Below are 14,092 nucleotides of genomic sequence, written 5' to 3' on the forward strand. Positions count from 1 at the left end.
ACATTGTGAAGCAATGACCTTGACAAAGGTCACAAGGTCAAAGGTCAAGGTCATGTACATATGTGATTTGGGGCACGACTTGAAGATTTTTATGTGTGTTTGCCAACCAACCAACCAACCAACCAATCATGATCAATCAATAATGATCAATCAACAAATCATGATCATGATCAATCAACCAATCATGATCATGATTAATCAATCAATCAATCATGTTTCCGTCTCATGTGTTTAATATAGGGTTCAAGATCTCCTTTGTTTCTTTTTCGCTGTTTCAATTGACCCTTTCCAACGTGTTTAACCAACCAACCAACCAACCAATCAATCAATCAATCAATCAATCAATCAATCATGATCAATCAATCATGATCAATCAATCATGTTTCCGTCTCGTCTCGTGTGTTTAATATAGGGTCCAAGATCTTCTTTGTTTCTTTTTCGCTGTTTCAATTGGCCCTATCCAACGTGTTTAACCAACCAACCAACCAACCAACCAACCAACCAACCAACCAACCAACCAACCAATCAATCAATCAATCAATCAATCAATCAATCAATCATGATCAATCAATCAAGTTTCCGTCTCGTCTCGTGTGTTTAATATAGGGTCCAAGATCTTCTTTGTTTCTTTTTCGCTGTTTCAATTGGCCCTATCCAACGTGTTTAACCAACCAACCAACCAACCAACCAACCAACCAACCAATCAATCAATCAATCAATCAATCAATCAATCAATCAATCAATCAATCATGATCAATCAAGTTTCCGTCTCGTCTCGTGTGTTTAATATAAGGTCCAAGATCTTCTTTGTTTCTTTTTCGCTGTTTCAATTGGCCCTATCCAACGTGTTTAACCAACCAACCAACCAACCAACCAACCAACCAACCAACCAACCAACCAATCAATCAATCATGTTTCCGTCTCGTGTGTTTAATATAGGGTCCAAGATCTTTTTTGTTTCTTTTTCGCTGTTTGAATTGGCCCTATCCAACGTGTTTTACCAACCAACCAACTAATCAATAAATCAATCAATCAATCATGGTCAATCAATCATGATCATGATCAATCAATCATGTTTCATGATCAATCAATCATGTTTCATGAAAAATTGAAATTTAATATTGTTCTTGCGTCACTTCTGAAAAAAAAATCCACATGTACTCTGAAACTACGAATACAATCGACCTCAAAATTTGCAGTCAGCAGGGCATACATGTACTAAAAGTTTGTAAAAAAATTTGGTGCAGATATCTCTCAAAGCTTTTCCTAGAGAAAAAAAATTGCAATGCCGTAAAAATTGCTTGCTAGGTCCGTAAATTTCAGTAAAAGCCTACAATAAAATGTCCGCTCCGAGATTGAAATACTAATCTGTGTTACAAACAGGTGCTGAAAAATGTACATTATCAGAAAATAATCCATAAATGTGTTTTAAAGTTACACCGGATCAAATAAATCCAAATCATGCACTGTTTGTGAACTGTCATCAAAATGTCAATTTCCTACAATGACAAAAGAAATTACATTGTGTGCATTCCGTCTCTATACATGTTGTCTGTTCAAAGTCCCCACCTAAAAAGGAATAAAAAGACTATCTTTTCGTTATTATAAACCCGTGTCACGTGATGTGGCGCGCGCGCTGTACCTAAAATAAAAGAAAAACTTTCCAAACTAAACATGAAACTTCTCCGGTAACAATAATATAGACCCCATACAGAAACAAACAAACAAACAAACAAACAAACAAACAAACAAACACCCCCCCCCCCCCAAATTCAATTAATTTTAAAGGGGGAAAGACCCCCTACAATTGCTTTAAAAAAGCAATTGATTTATATTGTAAAAAACCTTTTTAACCATTCTGTTCCGTTAATAAAAAAATTAAAAAAATCTCCCCGAGACCCCCTTTTGCCCCCCCCCCCCTTTTTTTTTTAACCCTCCACTTAAAACTGAATATAGGTTGTGTGCTATCTATCCTTTCAACGGAAAACGAACGACAACTCCAGTTTTTTCCATATTATTAGGTCTTTCCACTTTTCTGTGGAAAGCCTATTGTATTTGTTCTGATTATTAGGTCTTTCCACTTTTCTGTGGAAAGCCTATTGTATTTGTTCTGATTATTATTATTATTATTATTATCTTTTTTTTTTTTTTCTTCCGCCAAATTTTGTTCTTGCGATAAATGTTTGTTTCGCAATATGTCGCTTAGATTTTTTTCATATTGTATCGTATAGGTTATGCGCTTTTAAATTTCACCCTGCTAAGCCGAACCATTTTCTTTGTAAGAGTTATCTCCCTATTCACTGTTTGTCATGTGTGTGCATCTCCTTCGTAACAAAATAAGAAAGCGACAAAATTCTTTTTACAAATTGTTCGTTACATCCTCAGGAATTTTTCGCTAATTTGGATCGAAGCGATTCGATGAAATTTTATAGGAGTTATGTACCTTTACGGAATAAATTTGTCGGTATGTTTTTTTAACTCATAAACCGTTAACCGTATAACCCTGGAATGTTTTTATTTGAGCCCCCTGGGTCCTAACTTAGAAAATAAGGTCAAGGTCAAAGGTCAAGGTCATATTTTAGATTTTCATATGTCTTTGATTTCCCTATAATTCTTGAATGGTTATAGATACAGAAAATTTAAGCAGTGAAAAATGTTCAGTACTTCAAGGGGCAACTTTGTTACATTATGACTGTATTGGTTTTACCATTATGTAAGGGACATAACCCCCATTGATGGTTTATAAAAAGCCATTATTAGGCAAAACACTTAAACAAAAGGTCCTTGACCCATAGGGTCTTTTGCAATGACATTGTGAAGCAATGACCTTGACAAAGGTCACAAGGTCAAAGGTCAAGGTCATGTACATATGTGATTTGGGGCACGACTTGAAGATTTTTATGTGTGTTTGCCAACCAACCAACCAACCAACCAATCATGATCAATCAATAATGATCAATCAACAAATCATGATCATGATCAATCAACCAATCATGATCATGATTAATCAATCAATCAATCATGTTTCCGTCTCATGTGTTTAATATAGGGTTCAAGATCTCCTTTGTTTCTTTTTCGCTGTTTCAATTGACCCTTTCCAACGTGTTTAACCAACCAACCAACCAACCAATCAATCAATCAATCAATCAATCAATCAATCATGATCAATCAATCATGATCAATCAATCATGTTTCCGTCTCGTCTCGTGTGTTTAATATAGGGTCCAAGATCTTCTTTGTTTCTTTTTCGCTGTTTCAATTGGCCCTATCCAACGTGTTTAACCAACCAACCAACCAACCAACCAACCAACCAACCAACCAACCAACCAACCAATCAATCAATCAATCAATCAATCAATCAATCAATCATGATCAATCAATCAAGTTTCCGTCTCGTCTCGTGTGTTTAATATAGGGTCCAAGATCTTCTTTGTTTCTTTTTCGCTGTTTCAATTGGCCCTATCCAACGTGTTTAACCAACCAACCAACCAACCAACCAACCAACCAACCAATCAATCAATCAATCAATCAATCAATCAATCAATCAATCAATCATGATCAATCAAGTTTCCGTCTCGTCTCGTGTGTTTAATATAAGGTCCAAGATCTTCTTTGTTTCTTTTTCGCTGTTTCAATTGGCCCTATCCAACGTGTTTAACCAACCAACCAACCAACCAACCAACCAACCAACCAACCAACCAACCAATCAATCAATCATGTTTCCGTCTCGTGTGTTTAATATAGGGTCCAAGATCTTTTTTGTTTCTTTTTCGCTGTTTGAATTGGCCCTATCCAACGTGTTTTACCAACCAACCAACTAATCAATAAATCAATCAATCAATCATGGTCAATCAATCATGATCATGATCAATCAATCATGTTTCATGATCAATCAATTATGTTTCATGAAAAATTGAAATTTAATATTGTTCTTGCGTCACTTCTGAAAAAAAAATCCACATGTACTCTGAAACTACGAATACAATCGACCTCAAAATTTGCAGTCAGCAGGGCATACATGTACTAAAAGTTTGTAAAAAAATTTGGTGCAGATATCTCTCAAAGCTTTTCCTAGAGAAAAAAAATTGCAATGCCGTAAAAATTGCTTGCTAGGTCCGTAAATTTCAGTAAAAGCCTACAATAAAATGTCCGCTCCGAGATTGAAATACTAATCTGTGTTACAAACAGGTGCTGAAAAATGTACATTATCAGAAAATAATCCATAAATGTGTTTTAAAGTTACACCGGATCAAATAAATCCAAATCATGCACTGTTTGTGAACTGTCATCAAAATGTCAATTTCCTACAATGACAAAAGAAATTACATTGTGTGCATTCCGTCTCTATACATGTTGTCTGTTCAAAGTCCCCACCTAAAAAGGAATAAAAAGACTATCTTTTCGTTATTATAAACCCGTGTCACGTGATGTGGCGCGCGCGCTGTACCTAAAATAAAAGAAAAACTTTCCAAACTAAACATGAAACTTCTCCGGTAACAATAATATAGACCCCATACAGAAACAAACAAACAAACAAACAAACAAACAAACAAACAAACACCCCCCCCCCCCCCAAATTCAATTAATTTTAAAGGGGGAAAGACCCCCTACAATTGCTTTAAAAAAGCAATTGATTTATATTGTAAAAAACCTTTTTAACCATTCTGTTCCGTTAATAAAAAAATTAAAAAAATCTCCCCGAGACCCCCTTTTGCCCCCCCCCCCTTTTTTTTTTAACCCTCCACTTACAACTGAATATAGGTTGTGTGCTATCTATCCTTTCAACGGAAAACGAACGACAACTCCAGTTTTTTCCATATTATTAGGTCTTTCCACTTTTCTGTGGAAAGCCTATTGTATTTGTTCTGATTATTAGGTCTTTCCACTTTTCTGTGGAAAGCCTATTGTATTTGTTCTGATTATTATTATTATTATTATTATCTTTTTTTTTTTTTTCTTCCGCCAAATTTTGTTCTTGCGATAAATGTTTGTTTCGCAATATGTCGCTTAGATTTTTTTCATATTGTATCGTATAGGTTATGCGCTTTTAAATTTCACCCTGCTAAGCCGAACCATTTTCTTTGTAAGAGTTATCTCCCTATTCACTGTTTGTCATGTGTGTGCATCTCCTTCGTAACAAAATAAGAAAGCGACAAAATTCTTTTTACAAATTGTTCGTTACATCCTCAGGAATTTTTCGCTAATTTGGATCGAAGCGATTCGATGAAATTTTATAGGAGTTATGTACCTTTACGGAATAAATTTGTCGGTATGTTTTTTTAACTCATAAACCGTTAACCGTATAACCCTGGAATGTTTTTATTTGAGCCCCCTGGGTCCTAACTTAGAAAATAAGGTCAAGGTCAAAGGTCAAGGTCATATTTTAGATTTTCATATGTCTTTGATTTCCCTATAATTCTTGAATGGTTATAGATACAGAAAATTTAAGCAGTGAAAAATGTTCAGTACTTCAAGGGGCAACTTTGTTACATTATGACTGTATTGGTTTTACCATTATGTAAGGGACATAACCCCCATTGATGGTTTATAAAAAGCCATTATTAGGCAAAACACTTAAACAAAAGGTCCTTGACCCATAGGGTCTTTTGCAATGACATTGTGAAGCAATGACCTTGACAAAGGTCACAAGGTCAAAGGTCAAGGTCATGTACATATGTGATTTGGGGCACGACTTGAAGATTTTTATGTGTGTTTGCCAACCAACCAACCAACCAACCAATCATGATCAATCAATAATGATCAATCAACAAATCATGATCATGATCAATCAACCAATCATGATCATGATTAATCAATCAATCAATCATGTTTCCGTCTCATGTGTTTAATATAGGGTTCAAGATCTCCTTTGTTTCTTTTTCGCTGTTTCAATTGACCCTTTCCAACGTGTTTAACCAACCAACCAACCAACCAATCAATCAATCAATCAATCAATCAATCAATCATGATCAATCAATCATGATCAATCAATCATGTTTCCGTCTCGTCTCGTGTGTTTAATATAGGGTCCAAGATCTTCTTTGTTTCTTTTTCGCTGTTTCAATTGGCCCTATCCAACGTGTTTAACCAACCAACCAACCAACCAACCAACCAACCAACCAACCAACCAACCAACCAATCAATCAATCAATCAATCAATCAATCAATCAATCATGATCAATCAATCAAGTTTCCGTCTCGTCTCGTGTGTTTAATATAGGGTCCAAGATCTTCTTTGTTTCTTTTTCGCTGTTTCAATTGGCCCTATCCAACGTGTTTAACCAACCAACCAACCAACCAACCAACCAACCAACCAATCAATCAATCAATCAATCAATCAATCAATCAATCAATCAATCAATCATGATCAATCAAGTTTCCGTCTCGTCTCGTGTGTTTAATATAAGGTCCAAGATCTTCTTTGTTTCTTTTTCGCTGTTTCAATTGGCCCTATCCAACGTGTTTAACCAACCAACCAACCAACCAACCAACCAACCAACCAACCAACCAACCAATCAATCAATCATGTTTCCGTCTCGTGTGTTTAATATAGGGTCCAAGATCTTTTTTGTTTCTTTTTCGCTGTTTGAATTGGCCCTATCCAACGTGTTTTACCAACCAACCAACTAATCAATAAATCAATCAATCAATCATGGTCAATCAATCATGATCATGATCAATCAATCATGTTTCATGATCAATCAATCATGTTTCATGAAAAATTGAAATTTAATATTGTTCTTGCGTCACTTCTGAAAAAAAAATCCACATGTACTCTGAAACTACGAATACAATCGACCTCAAAATTTGCAGTCAGCAGGGCATACATGTACTAAAAGTTTGTAAAAAAATTTGGTGCAGATATCTCTCAAAGCTTTTCCTAGAGAAAAAAAATTGCAATGCCGTAAAAATTGCTTGCTAGGTCCGTAAATTTCAGTAAAAGCCTACAATAAAATGTCCGCTCCGAGATTGAAATACTAATCTGTGTTACAAACAGGTGCTGAAAAATGTACATTATCAGAAAATAATCCATAAATGTGTTTTAAAGTTACACCGGATCAAATAAATCCAAATCATGCACTGTTTGTGAACTGTCATCAAAATGTCAATTTCCTACAATGACAAAAGAAATTACATTGTGTGCATTCCGTCTCTATACATGTTGTCTGTTCAAAGTCCCCACCTAAAAAGGAATAAAAAGACTATCTTTTCGTTATTATAAACCCGTGTCACGTGATGTGGCGCGCGCGCTGTACCTAAAATAAAAGAAAAACTTTCCAAACTAAACATGAAACTTCTCCGGTAACAATAATATAGACCCCATACAGAAACAAACAAACAAACAAACAAACAAACAAACAAACAAACACCCCCCCCCCCCCCCAAATTCAATTAATTTTAAAGGGGGAAAGACCCCCTACAATTGCTTTAAAAAAGCAATTGATTTATATTGTAAAAAACCTTTTTAACCATTCTGTTCCGTTAATAAAAAAATTAAAAAAATCTCCCCGAGACCCCCTTTTGCCCCCCCCCCCCTTTTTTTTTTAACCCTCCACTTAAAACTGAATATAGGTTGTGTGCTATCTATCCTTTCAACGGAAAACGAACGACAACTCCAGTTTTTTCCATATTATTAGGTCTTTCCACTTTTCTGTGGAAAGCCTATTGTATTTGTTCTGATTATTAGGTCTTTCCACTTTTCTGTGGAAAGCCTATTGTATTTGTTCTGATTATTATTATTATTATTATTATCTTTTTTTTTTTTTTCTTCCGCCAAATTTTGTTCTTGCGATAAATGTTTGTTTCGCAATATGTCGCTTAGATTTTTTTCATATTGTATCGTATAGGTTATGCGCTTTTAAATTTCACCCTGCTAAGCCGAACCATTTTCTTTGTAAGAGTTATCTCCCTATTCACTGTTTGTCATGTGTGTGCATCTCCTTCGTAACAAAATAAGAAAGCGACAAAATTCTTTTTACAAATTGTTCGTTACATCCTCAGGAATTTTTCGCTAATTTGGATCGAAGCGATTCGATGAAATTTTATAGGAGTTATGTACCTTTACGGAATAAATTTGTCGGTATGTTTTTTTAACTCATAAACCGTTAACCGTATAACCCTGGAATGTTTTTATTTGAGCCCCCTGGGTCCTAACTTAGAAAATAAGGTCAAGGTCAAAGGTCAAGGTCATATTTTAGATTTTCATATGTCTTTGATTTCCCTATAATTCTTGAATGGTTATAGATACAGAAAATTTAAGCAGTGAAAAATGTTCAGTACTTCAAGGGGCAACTTTGTTACATTATGACTGTATTGGTTTTACCATTATGTAAGGGACATAACCCCCATTGATGGTTTATAAAAAGCCATTATTAGGCAAAACACTTAAACAAAAGGTCCTTGACCCATAGGGTCTTTTGCAATGACATTGTGAAGCAATGACCTTGACAAAGGTCACAAGGTCAAAGGTCAAGGTCATGTACATATGTGATTTGGGGCACGACTTGAAGATTTTTATGTGTGTTTGCCAACCAACCAACCAACCAACCAATCATGATCAATCAATAATGATCAATCAACAAATCATGATCATGATCAATCAACCAATCATGATCATGATTAATCAATCAATCAATCATGTTTCCGTCTCATGTGTTTAATATAGGGTTCAAGATCTCCTTTGTTTCTTTTTCGCTGTTTCAATTGACCCTTTCCAACGTGTTTAACCAACCAACCAACCAACCAATCAATCAATCAATCAATCAATCAATCAATCATGATCAATCAATCATGATCAATCAATCATGTTTCCGTCTCGTCTCGTGTGTTTAATATAGGGTCCAAGATCTTCTTTGTTTCTTTTTCGCTGTTTCAATTGGCCCTATCCAACGTGTTTAACCAACCAACCAACCAACCAACCAACCAACCAACCAACCAACCAACCAACCAACCAATCAATCAATCAATCAATCAATCAATCAATCAATCATGATCAATCAATCAAGTTTCCGTCTCGTCTCGTGTGTTTAATATAGGGTCCAAGATCTTCTTTGTTTCTTTTTCGCTGTTTCAATTGGCCCTATCCAACGTGTTTAACCAACCAACCAACCAACCAACCAACCAACCAACCAATCAATCAATCAATCAATCAATCAATCAATCAATCAATCAATCAATCATGATCAATCAAGTTTCCGTCTCGTCTCGTGTGTTTAATATAAGGTCCAAGATCTTCTTTGTTTCTTTTTCGCTGTTTCAATTGGCCCTATCCAACGTGTTTAACCAACCAACCAACCAACCAACCAACCAACCAACCAACCAACCAACCAATCAATCAATCATGTTTCCGTCTCGTGTGTTTAATATAGGGTCCAAGATCTTTTTTGTTTCTTTTTCGCTGTTTGAATTGGCCCTATCCAACGTGTTTTACCAACCAACCAACTAATCAATAAATCAATCAATCAATCATGGTCAATCAATCATGATCATGATCAATCAATCATGTTTCATGATCAATCAATCATGTTTCATGAAAAATTGAAATTTAATATTGTTCTTGCGTCACTTCTGAAAAAAAAATCCACATGTACTCTGAAACTACGAATACAATCGACCTCAAAATTTGCAGTCAGCAGGGCATACATGTACTAAAAGTTTGTAAAAAAATTTGGTGCAGATATCTCTCAAAGCTTTTCCTAGAGAAAAAAAATTGCAATGCCGTAAAAATTGCTTGCTAGGTCCGTAAATTTCAGTAAAAGCCTACAATAAAATGTCCGCTCCGAGATTGAAATACTAATCTGTGTTACAAACAGGTGCTGAAAAATGTACATTATCAGAAAATAATCCATAAATGTGTTTTAAAGTTACACCGGATCAAATAAATCCAAATCATGCACTGTTTGTGAACTGTCATCAAAATGTCAATTTCCTACAATGACAAAAGAAATTACATTGTGTGCATTCCGTCTCTATACATGTTGTCTGTTCAAAGTCCCCACCTAAAAAGGAATAAAAAGACTATCTTTTCGTTATTATAAACCCGTGTCACGTGATGTGGCGCGCGCGCTGTACCTAAAATAAAAGAAAAACTTTCCAAACTAAACATGAAACTTCTCCGGTAACAATAATATAGACCCCATACAGAAACAAACAAACAAACAAACAAACAAACAAACAAACAAACACCCCCCCCCCCCCCCAAATTCAATTAATTTTAAAGGGGGAAAGACCCCCTACAATTGCTTTAAAAAAGCAATTGATTTATATTGTAAAAAACCTTTTTAACCATTCTGTTCCGTTAATAAAAAAATTAAAAAAATCTCCCCGAGACCCCCTTTTGCCCCCCCCCCCTTTTTTTTTTAACCCTCCACTTAAAACTGAATATAGGTTGTGTGCTATCTATCCTTTCAACGGAAAACGAACGACAACTCCAGTTTTTTCCATATTATTAGGTCTTTCCACTTTTCTGTGGAAAGCCTATTGTATTTGTTCTGATTATTAGGTCTTTCCACTTTTCTGTGGAAAGCCTATTGTATTTGTTCTGATTATTATTATTATTATTATTATCTTTTTTTTTTTTTTCTTCCGCCAAATTTTGTTCTTGCGATAAATGTTTGTTTCGCAATATGTCGCTTAGATTTTTTTCATATTGTATCGTATAGGTTATGCGCTTTTAAATTTCACCCTGCTAAGCCGAACCATTTTCTTTGTAAGAGTTATCTCCCTATTCACTGTTTGTCATGTGTGTGCATCTCCTTCGTAACAAAATAAGAAAGCGACAAAATTCTTTTTACAAATTGTTCGTTACATCCTCAGGAATTTTTCGCTAATTTGGATCGAAGCGATTCGATGAAATTTTATAGGAGTTATGTACCTTTACGGAATAAATTTGTCGGTATGTTTTTTTAACTCATAAACCGTTAACCGTATAACCCTGGAATGTTTTTATTTGAGCCCCCTGGGTCCTAACTTAGAAAATAAGGTCAAGGTCAAAGGTCAAGGTCATATTTTAGATTTTCATATGTCTTTGATTTCCCTATAATTCTTGAATGGTTATAGATACAGAAAATTTAAGCAGTGAAAAATGTTCAGTACTTCAAGGGGCAACTTTGTTACATTATGACTGTATTGGTTTTACCATTATGTAAGGGACATAACCCCCATTGATGGTTTATAAAAAGCCATTATTAGGCAAAACACTTAAACAAAAGGTCCTTGACCCATAGGGTCTTTTGCAATGACATTGTGAAGCAATGACCTTGACAAAGGTCACAAGGTCAAAGGTCAAGGTCATGTACATATGTGATTTGGGGCACGACTTGAAGATTTTTATGTGTGTTTGCCAACCAACCAACCAACCAACCAATCATGATCAATCAATAATGATCAATCAACAAATCATGATCATGATCAATCAACCAATCATGATCATGATTAATCAATCAATCAATCATGTTTCCGTCTCATGTGTTTAATATAGGGTTCAAGATCTCCTTTGTTTCTTTTTCGCTGTTTCAATTGACCCTTTCCAACGTGTTTAACCAACCAACCAACCAACCAATCAATCAATCAATCAATCAATCAATCAATCATGATCAATCAATCATGATCAATCAATCATGTTTCCGTCTCGTCTCGTGTGTTTAATATAGGGTCCAAGATCTTCTTTGTTTCTTTTTCGCTGTTTCAATTGGCCCTATCCAACGTGTTTAACCAACCAACCAACCAACCAACCAACCAACCAACCAACCAACCAACCAACCAACCAATCAATCAATCAATCAATCAATCAATCAATCAATCATGATCAATCAATCAAGTTTCCGTCTCGTCTCGTGTGTTTAATATAGGGTCCAAGATCTTCTTTGTTTCTTTTTCGCTGTTTCAATTGGCCCTATCCAACGTGTTTAACCAACCAACCAACCAACCAACCAACCAACCAACCAATCAATCAATCAATCAATCAATCAATCAATCAATCAATCAATCATGATCAATCAAGTTTCCGTCTCGTCTCGTGTGTTTAATATAAGGTCCAAGATCTTCTTTGTTTCTTTTTCGCTGTTTCAATTGGCCCTATCCAACGTGTTTAACCAACCAACCAACCAACCAACCAACCAACCAACCAACCAACCAACCAATCAATCAATCATGTTTCCGTCTCGTGTGTTTAATATAGGGTCCAAGATCTTTTTTGTTTCTTTTTCGCTGTTTGAATTGGCCCTATCCAACGTGTTTTACCAACCAACCAACTAATCAATAAATCAATCAATCAATCATGGTCAATCAATCATGATCATGATCAATCAATCATGTTTCATGATCAATCAATCATGTTTCATGAAAAATTGAAATTTAATATTGTTCTTGCGTCACTTCTGAAAAAAAAATCCACATGTACTCTGAAACTACGAATACAATCGACCTCAAAATTTGCAGTCAGCAGGGCATACATGTACTAAAAGTTTGTAAAAAAATTTGGTGCAGATATCTCTCAAAGCTTTTCCTAGAGAAAAAAAATTGCAATGCCGTAAAAATTGCTTGCTAGGTCCGTAAATTTCAGTAAAAGCCTACAATAAAATGTCCGCTCCGAGATTGAAATACTAATCTGTGTTACAAACAGGTGCTGAAAAATGTACATTATCAGAAAATAATCCATAAATGTGTTTTAAAGTTACACCGGATCAAATAAATCCAAATCATGCACTGTTTGTGAACTGTCATCAAAATGTCAATTTCCTACAATGACAAAAGAAATTACATTGTGTGCATTCCGTCTCTATACATGTTGTCTGTTCAAAGTCCCCACCTAAAAAGGAATAAAAAGACTATCTTTTCGTTATTATAAACCCGTGTCACGTGATGTGGCGCGCGCGCTGTACCTAAAATAAAAGAAAAACTTTCCAAACTAAACATGAAACTTCTCCGGTAACAATAATATAGACCCCATACAGAAACAAACAAACAAACAAACAAACAAACAAACAAACAAACACCCCCCCCCCCCCCAAATTCAATTAATTTTAAAGGGGGAAAGACCCCCTACAATTGCTTTAAAAAAGCAATTGATTTATATTGTAAAAAACCTTTTTAACCATTCTGTTCCGTTAATAAAAAAATTAAAAAAATCTCCCCGAGACCCCCTTTTGCCCCCCCCCCCTTTTTTTTTTAACCCTCCACTTACAACTGAATATAGGTTGTGTGCTATCTATCCTTTCAACGGAAAACGAACGACAACTCCAGTTTTTTCCATATTATTAGGTCTTTCCACTTTTCTGTGGAAAGCCTATTGTATTTGTTCTGATTATTAGGTCTTTCCACTTTTCTGTGGAAAGCCTATTGTATTTGTTCTGATTATTATTATTATTATTATTATCTTTTTTTTTTTTTTCTTCCGCCAAATTTTGTTCTTGCGATAAATGTTTGTTTCGCAATATGTCGCTTAGATTTTTTTCATATTGTATCGTATAGGTTATGCGCTTTTAAATTTCACCCTGCTAAGCCGAACCATTTTCTTTGTAAGAGTTATCTCCCTATTCACTGTTTGTCATGTGTGTGCATCTCCTTCGTAACAAAATAAGAAAGCGACAAAATTCTTTTTACAAATTGTTCGTTACATCCTCAGGAATTTTTCGCTAATTTGGATCGAAGCGATTCGATGAAATTTTATAGGAGTTATGTACCTTTACGGAATAAATTTGTCGGTATGTTTTTTTAACTCATAAACCGTTAACCGTATAACCCTGGAATGTTTTTATTTGAGCCCCCTGGGTCCTAACTTAGAAAATAAGGTCAAGGTCAAAGGTCAAGGTCATATTTTAGATTTTCATATGTCTTTGATTTCCCTATAATTCTTGAATGGTTATAGATACAGAAAATTTAAGCAGTGAAAAATGTTCAGTACTTCAAGGGGCAACTTTGTTACATTATGACTGTATTGGTTTTACCATTATGTAAGGGACATAACCCCCATTGATGGTTTATAAAAAGCCATTATTAGGCAAAACACTTAAACAAAAGGTCCTTGACCCATAGGGTCTTTTGCAATGACATTGTGAAGCAATGACCTTGACAAAGGTCACAAGGTCAAAGG

The sequence above is a fragment of the Mytilus trossulus genome, chromosome 9, assembly GCF_036588685.1.
Source record: "Mytilus trossulus isolate FHL-02 chromosome 9, PNRI_Mtr1.1.1.hap1, whole genome shotgun sequence".
Taxonomy (NCBI): domain Eukaryota; kingdom Metazoa; phylum Mollusca; class Bivalvia; order Mytilida; family Mytilidae; genus Mytilus; species Mytilus trossulus.